Source organism: Acomys russatus, chromosome 10, assembly GCF_903995435.1.
Source record: "Acomys russatus chromosome 10, mAcoRus1.1, whole genome shotgun sequence".
NCBI classification, from domain to species: Eukaryota; Metazoa; Chordata; class Mammalia; order Rodentia; family Muridae; genus Acomys; species Acomys russatus.
The window spans coordinates 59,254,652-59,262,686 of record NC_067146.1 but is presented as its reverse complement, the minus strand read 5'-3'; the positions used below and the strand labels follow the sequence as shown (position 1 = coordinate 59,262,686).

The following is an 8,035-nucleotide window of genomic DNA, read 5'->3' as shown; positions in this document are numbered from 1 at the left end:
AGCCTTAGGACAGGCAAGAAAGACTAAGAAACATGAACTGTAAAATGCCACCTATCACACAGTACACATCCCCACTTGGTGCTTTCTGCAAAACCATTAGTACATTTACACTGCTCAGCTGTGCTTTGTAGACATGAGCTCCTGGTGGAGGAAACGGAAGATAGACAGAGTCAGACATTGAGGCTAGTTATCTGCAGAAGACGAATCTAGGGATAAAAGGAAGGGTTTCAGTCATGTGACTCTCCACATGCCAAAGTACTTCCTTACCTCAGACCATTTTTCAGATCGAAATTTCGTTGACAGAACAGAAGGTTAGTCTCCCTAACAATTAATCTTCCTATGCTTTTATTTAAAAAAGAATAGCTGTACCTGTAAAATGTTGAGTCTCTCTAAGTAGCCATGGCTGTCCTGGAACTCTTTCTATAGACCAAGCTGGCCAATCTGCCTCTGCTTTCCAAGTACTAGAATCAAAGGCATAAGACACCACACCCTGTTTTCTCCCAGTCTCCCCACCCCTGAGATGTCTGCACCAGTAGCCTATCTGTCTAAGAGTCACTTGCATCTGCTTTCCTTCAGCAGACCCTGTGTTTTCTCCAAGTAGTCAGTCCTCCTTACTGTCTTCGCTTTTGTTCTCTCTGGCCGAGCTTACATTGTTCGCTCTGCCATGCTTTGCCAGAGCCTAGCCAATTTTCAGATCACTTATACCCATGGAATATTTACATAGATCTTCCTCCTTTTTGTGTGACTTCTGGGACACCAGTTTTGGTTTTCCCCCAGCTAAGTACATGCCTTTCTCCCCTTTAATTGATTGGTTGATTCCTGACGTTCCCACTTCTTATAACACTGGATCAGCCCAGACCTCACTTGGGAGCCACCTTCTTTTCCTGGACGATGACCTCAGGACTTTTAGATAGTCAACTTCCAGCCATTGTGCATTCAGCCTCGTTTCTGGCACTCTCTATGTTGCATACATGCTTAGCTATAGTGGATTGCAAACTGAACTTGAGATCTTCTTCTTTAAACCTTCCATTCCTCCCAGTGAGCCTCCCTCATCAGTGTCCTCATCTAGTCCTCTCATTGCTCTGACCTCAGGCAACATTACCGCATCCTCTGGCCATCAGATCCATGAGTCTGAAGTAGCCTACCCCCCCCCCCCCCGTTTGTATCCCTGCTCCTCTAAAGGCTGTCCTCAACATAGAATCTACAACGATCCTTCTGAAAGAAATGATATTGCAACACTAACCCACTCAAATATTTCCTGGATCAAGATATGTCAGGGTAACAAAGAGCCATGCAGGCTCTTGGGTCCTGTACAATCCAATCTTTCTTTCTTTTTTTTTTTTTTTTTTAAGCTTTTTAGTTTATTTGTCCTCTTAAAAATGTGCATATCACAGCTGATCAAGTCACCGCAGATCTAGTCCTTTGGCTTTTTGCCAGCACCAACGTTGGCCTTTGCAGTCCCCCCTGACCTTCTTCATTCTGTTCTTGCGTTCCTTTCGCTGTTTCCAGGAGGTCTTTTTCTTCTCATAAAGGCCGTGTCTCGCTAGTCTGTGCTTAGGCTCATTCTTCTTTGCGTAATCTAGAGAATCATAGATCATGCCAAAGCCCGTCGTCTTCCCATCGCCAAAGTGGGTTCTGAATCCAAATACAAAGATGACATCTGGTGTGGTTTTGTACATTTTGGCCAGCTTTTCCTGAATTTCTGTCTTTGGTACTGCTGCCTTCCCGGGGTGAAGGACATCGATGACCATCTGTTTCCTCTGAAGCAGACGGTTTGTCATGAACTTCCTGGTCCGGATCGTGACTGTGTCGTTCATGATGGCTACGGTGCCTGAGCCACAGAGGCAGAAAAAAGCAATCCAATCTTTCTTATTCCTTATTCTACAACCAGACTTTTCCTGGGGAGAAGGCAATACTTACTCTCCATACAGAGCCCATGACAAAGTATAGGTATGACCGAAGTCCAACTTGGTGAGCCAATGAGTTGTATTACCTTACAGGAAAATGGTGCGGGGCACAGGGGGGAGGGGCATTACTTACACGAGCAGAAATGACTCAAAGACAGTGACATCACTAAAGCCCACCCCAGTACAGGTGACAGCTTACAAAGGCTGGGAACTTGGAACACTACTGCGCAGCTTGCAGGCAGCTCAACAGGTTAGTGGGTGTCCTTTCCAAGTGACTCAGTTGGTCTAAACCTCTTCCAGGCAGCTCAGCTGGGTTCTGCTTCTCCTAAGAAGCTTCTTTGCGGGTTAGCTTGTCTAAGAGTGACCTTTAGCCATCTTTGTTTAGTCTGGGAGAGAGAAATCTAGTGAATCTGGCCAGCTTTACGGCCTTCCTAATGCTATTTTGAATTGTTTACCTTCTGTATGAAGAAGCTTCCTTGGGAGATGGAAGGTTTCTGTCTAGAAGGAAACTGCTAAGTATCACCCCTCCTGCTGCTTCTTCTCAGCACAGTCCATCTCCTGGGTGGTTACTGAAGAGCCTGGAGTCCCATGCCCCCAAGAGCCTGGAGTCCCATGACCACCGAGACACCCAGGAGCTCATTGCCTTCCTGCCTCACCATCACAGCAGATATCACTCAGTTTCATGTCTCTCCGTGCCATTTATTACCATTTGACATGTTGATACTCTTACTGTTGAGACTCTTGTCCCTTCCAGTTCATCCTGTGTTCTACCATGGTGTGGTGGCATGGAGCTTTGTTACGTCTGGTCCCACCAAAAACACTTGTCACACAGGAGGCATTCAGTAGGTATCAGTTGAGAAAGTGAATAACAAAAAAGTAGATATTTCCATCTGAGTGCAGAATCACCCCTGCACTCCCGAGAGACAATGTAGGATACTAATGCTACTTTCTACAAATGATTTTTAAAGATAGTTTTTTTCTCATCCACTTGTTTTAATATGTTTCAAGTACTAAGAATAAAGCTAATATGTGAGGAAACTAATATTACCAAAAGCTAAATTCTCCAGAAAATAAAATGTGCATAAAATCTTGAAAACATGTAATATTTGGAAAGGATTTTGAAAGAGATCACATTTGAAGGTTTTAAAATTCAAAGTGTGTATTTTAAAAATTATGAACAGGTAAGTGCAAACTTACTTTTAAAAGTTGAAGCCAGAGGCTTTCTCAGAAAACTGGGAATAGGACTCCCTCAAGACCCAGCTATTCCACTCCTTGGAGTATACCCAGAAAATGTTCCACCACACATCAAGGACATATGCTCAACCATATTCATATAGCTGCCTTATTTGTAATAGCCAGAGCCTGGAAACAACCTAAATGTCCCTCAGTTGAAGAATGGATAAAGAAACTGTGGTACATTTACACAATGGAATACTACTCAGCTATTAAAAACAGCGAAATCCTGAAATGTACAGGCAAATGGATGGGACTAAAAATGATCATACTGAGTGATTTAGCCCAGAAGCAGAAAGACTCACATGTTATATACTCACTTATAATTGGACACTTGCCCAAAAGGCATGTCCAATGAAAGTCTTCACTTACCAGGAGATCGGGATAGATGCGGGGACTTCCTATTGGGACTCTAGGTGAGGGAAAATATGAGAGAATAGGAAAATAGAAGGATCCAGAAGGTCCTAGAACCCACAAGAACATCATGACAGGCAGATCTGGACCCAGGGGCGCCTGCTCAAACTACTGCACCAACCAAGGACAATATATGCAGTAAATATTGAACCCCTATTTAGATCTAGCCAATGGGCAGGACATTCTCCACAGTTGAGTGGAGAGTGGGGACTGACTCTGACACGAACTCTGGTGCTCCATATTTGAGCACTTCCCCTTGGTGGAGAGGCCTGGTGGCACTCAGAGAAAGGATAAGCAGGCTACCAGGATGAGACTTGATAGGCTGTGACCATATGTTGAGGGAGGAGGTCCCCTTCTGTCACAGACCTAGGGAAAGGGAATATAGTGAAAGAGGGAGGGAGGGAGGGATGGGAGGATATAAGGGAGGGGATGACAATTGAGATGTAATCTAAATAAATTAATAAAAAATTGAAACCAGAGAACACACTTTCCTTCCTGTTACTTATTTGATATGAAACATAGATTCAAGAAAAAAAAATAGTGACCTTAACATAAGAGAGGCTTTATTTCTCATGAGATCTCCACATGATGAGAATTAGGAAGTTCTGAGAAAATCAAAGCAGCATCCAGCAGTCTCTTACTGACCATAAAAATGTGTACGGATGTGTCTGGCTCTGCCATTGCTCTGCTGAAATTTTCATATCCTCTCTCTCTCTCTCTCTCTCTCTCTCTCTCTCTCTCTCTCTCTCTCTCTCTCACACACACACACACACACACACACACACACACACACACAGAGAGAGAGAGAGAGAGAGAGAGAGAGAGAGAGAGAGAGAGAGAGAGAGAGTTAGTTCAGTGTTATATAGGGTAAGTCCAGTAAAATGTTAAAATGATGTTTCCATCTTAAGAGAAAGTGTGTGTGTGTGTGTGTGTGTGTGTGTGTGTGTGTGTGTGTGTGTGTGTGTGTGTTTAGGGCCTGTACTTTGCTTTCAAAGTGAAATTTCAAAGTGAATTTAGTTGTTAGGACTTTCAAATCTGTATTTTTCACAAGTACATCCTCAACAGAGGATCATATAAGACTAACCTCACAAGACAAGTGATTCTAGTTTAACAGTGATGCTGAGCATCCCAGAAGCAGAAGTGGTTCCATAGAAATTCAGAGATGCAGATGCTAAGCAGGAATACCTAGGAAGGATGCCAAATAAACAGGAAAGGGAACATCCTCGGGTACCCTTATTTCTACAACTGATGCATCCCTTCCCTGTCTGCCAAGGCTAGGGCCTCCGCATATCCCAAGAGTACTTGAAACTACAAGTACTGCACTCTCCTTTTACTTCTTTGTGCCAACATTGGCTTATTCTCCTCTCCTCTTCCCTCTCCAAAAATCTTGCCAGAAGCCTGGAAATAGACACAAGTACTTTGTGCATATACAATTCCTTTCACATACACATAAATAAAAATGTGCATACACTCTTATATCCTGACAGATTCTCATGTACCACATTTTAAACTGCATTTATGTATGATGTTTCTTTAAGAAGAAATACCAATAAACCTGTTTGTAACCATAAACCAGTAGCTAAATAGTAAAATATGAAGCCAACACAAGATTTAAAAATTATATACAAGCTTTCTAGTACCAAATCATTGAAGTAATATGACTCTAATGACAAAATAAGTGACATAATATAAATTGATTTAAAATGTTGTATGAAATTATTTTTCTGTGGCTTGTGAATTTCCCTTATCTTACAAAGTTTATTGATATTATCACCCCTTTGGCCATGCTGCTGGTTTCAAGGAAACTGTACAAATTGATGTTTTACTAAATTTTCTATTTTGAAGTACATTAGAAGTCTGGCTCATACAATTTGTGAACAGGGTGGGGTGTCCAGATGAAGTGCTTCAAGGAAGTCTGCTTTACAGTAGGTTCTGAGCTCAGGGGGTGCTGACATTTCTCTGTGTCACTGGTTCCACACAAAGGGAACCACACCAGGAATGAACATTCTTGACCGCCAAGCAAATACAGACAGCTGTTTTCATTTCCAACTACTGGGCCCATTTTACTGTTTACTAGACTTTTCTAAAGTCACCTGCATTTTAATTGCCCCAACTGAAATTGTCCTTTGAAAAAAGGATCTCATAAAACTTGCATCTATTCTCCTTATTTTCATACACAAGAATGGGAGCACCACTGTTATGTTTGAGTTTCAGTTTTAGGGCAGAAACACTGGTTTGTATGTAGCCAAAGTGGATCATGTCTCTCTGTGTTAGTTTCTATTGTCCAAATGCAAGAATCTTAAAAGGTCTCACCCTGGGGCGAGAAAGATGGCTCAGCAGTTAGGAGTACTTGCTGCTCTTAAATACGACCCTAGTTTGAGTCCAGCACCCATGTCTGACTGCTGATACCCACCTGGAACTCAGATAAAAGAGGACCCAACACCCACTTTTGGCCTATGCAGGCACTCATCCCTCCCACTTCCCACCCCACAAACAAAAAAAAAATCTCTCAGAAAAGAAAGCAGATGACCCTAAAGCTTATGGTGGGCCTGACAGGATGACTCAGTGGGTAAAAGCACCTGCCACGAAGTCTTAGAACCCGAATTACAGCTCAGGTCCCTACAAGGTGGAGTCCTGTGAGCTGTTCTCTGACCTCTACGCATGTGCTGTGGTCCTGTCTCCACATATAAAGACAAACAAACAAACATTTTTTATTATTAGCCTCTTAAACTGTGGGCCATGAAGTAATGTTGGGATTATGAAAATTTGGCAATAGAGTAAGGTTCTGAATGTGCAATAACAAAATATCAACTCAAACTCAAACATGCCACCATCCAAGGTGTGTCTTGTTGTGTGTTCCCAGGGTAAATCACACAGCTTCGCCAACACCTTGATTCTGACACACAGAATGCACACACTGCTGACTATCAGTGCTGGTAGCATCTCAGCTCAGGCTAGCGGAGGCTGGAGTGAGTTTTAAAGTAGGGTTTTCTCTGCTCACCCAGTCTCTGGCTCCTACAGAAGCACAGTGGTTAGGGATAGACACGAAGTCTTATTATTTTTCCTACTGCCATTTCTCAGCACGAGAATGAGAACTGGATGAGAGTACCTCTGCATTGTACTGTGTTAGAATGTTTGCTTTTAAAAGCTGCTGTTTGAGGTGCTGGCTTCAGTTTTATTAAAAGAAAATCTGTTAAGCAAATTTGACCTTTGAATAAAGACAGGATTTCTGGTTTCTGAAATGGCTGTACACACACTTCTGCTGTTTGCAATATTTATTTATCTATGGGAAGCAGTGTGCTCAGCACTGGTGACTATAAAATCAACTCTGAAAGTTTTGAAGATGCTGTCTGTCTGATACTCCCAAATACCCATCAAAGGCTGCATCCTGTAAGAAAAAGTAATATGTACATCTGTCCCATTAGTGTACAGTTTTGTTTTAATCTTTAATAAATGCTGGTATAATATGCATGCTAAAATTGTCTTAAATTTCACCATGGTTTTTTTTTTTATAAATAAACCTTTGATTTTTATAAGTATTTGAAGAATCTGTGCACCTGCCTTCATATAAAGATTTATCTAGCAAGAAGAGATTACAAGTGGACGAAGTTTAAGGGGCAAATGCTCACAGAGTATCTTGTCACTTTGAAACATTTTTGAATGCTTTGAAGTGTTTTTAACAGCTGCCAGTTTTGAAACTCTTGAGGAACAAACTTTTAAGGGGAATTTAATAAAATAATCATCAAAATTCTGTTTCTCCTGGAAGGGTTCAGTCCAGATGCTAAGTGAAAGCACTTCATTTGGAAAGTACCGTGGGGAAGTGGGTGAGAAGACCCGAGAGCAATCTGTACAATGGGAAAAGTTCGCCCTGGAGAAATCTTACAAATGCTTACTAACTAAGTCTTTAAAGTATGAGTCATGGGTCATGATCAGTCAAGTATTGCTCTTCAGCTTTCAGTAACCGTGAAAGCAGTTTTTACCCTACCTGTGGTGATAACTAGAAAGATAAACTCCTACACAGAGAGGCAGTGGGAGTGTCGGGGGTGGTGGTTACGGGCTGTGTGGGAAGCTGTAGGCTGCTGGGACACTTCGTAGTCCCAGGCTAGACCCCTGCTCATCTAACTATGGCATTACCATTTAGGACAGGCTTTTACTCAGTGTTCTTTCCCCTCCCCTACATTTGTCCCATACTTTCAAAAGCCAGCGTTGCTTTTAAAATGAAAACGTTGGGGTTCGTATCAACTTGTACCAGGACAGGAGATAATTTATGAACCACTTTCATACATTTTTAGTATACAGAATGCATGCCTGTGTTTAAACATGTTGTTGGGTTGTTCCACTTCAAATAGAGATGTCATGTATTCAATAATATTAAATTCAGCATTTTACCAGAAACTCCCTAAGGTTTTGGGTCACAGTGTTCACAGTTATTGCCAAGGAACTGTGACCTATATTGCGTTGTTAGTTGAAGACTGTGTCTG

At 42.0% G+C, this 8,035-nt stretch overlaps 1 pseudogene; it reads right to left on the bottom strand.

Annotated features, from left to right (window-relative positions):
• Positions 1–1,350: 1,350 nt before the first annotated feature.
• Positions 1,351–1,838, bottom strand: LOC127194286 (40S ribosomal protein S24-like; annotated as a pseudogene).
• Positions 1,839–8,035: the final 6,197 nt, after the last annotated feature.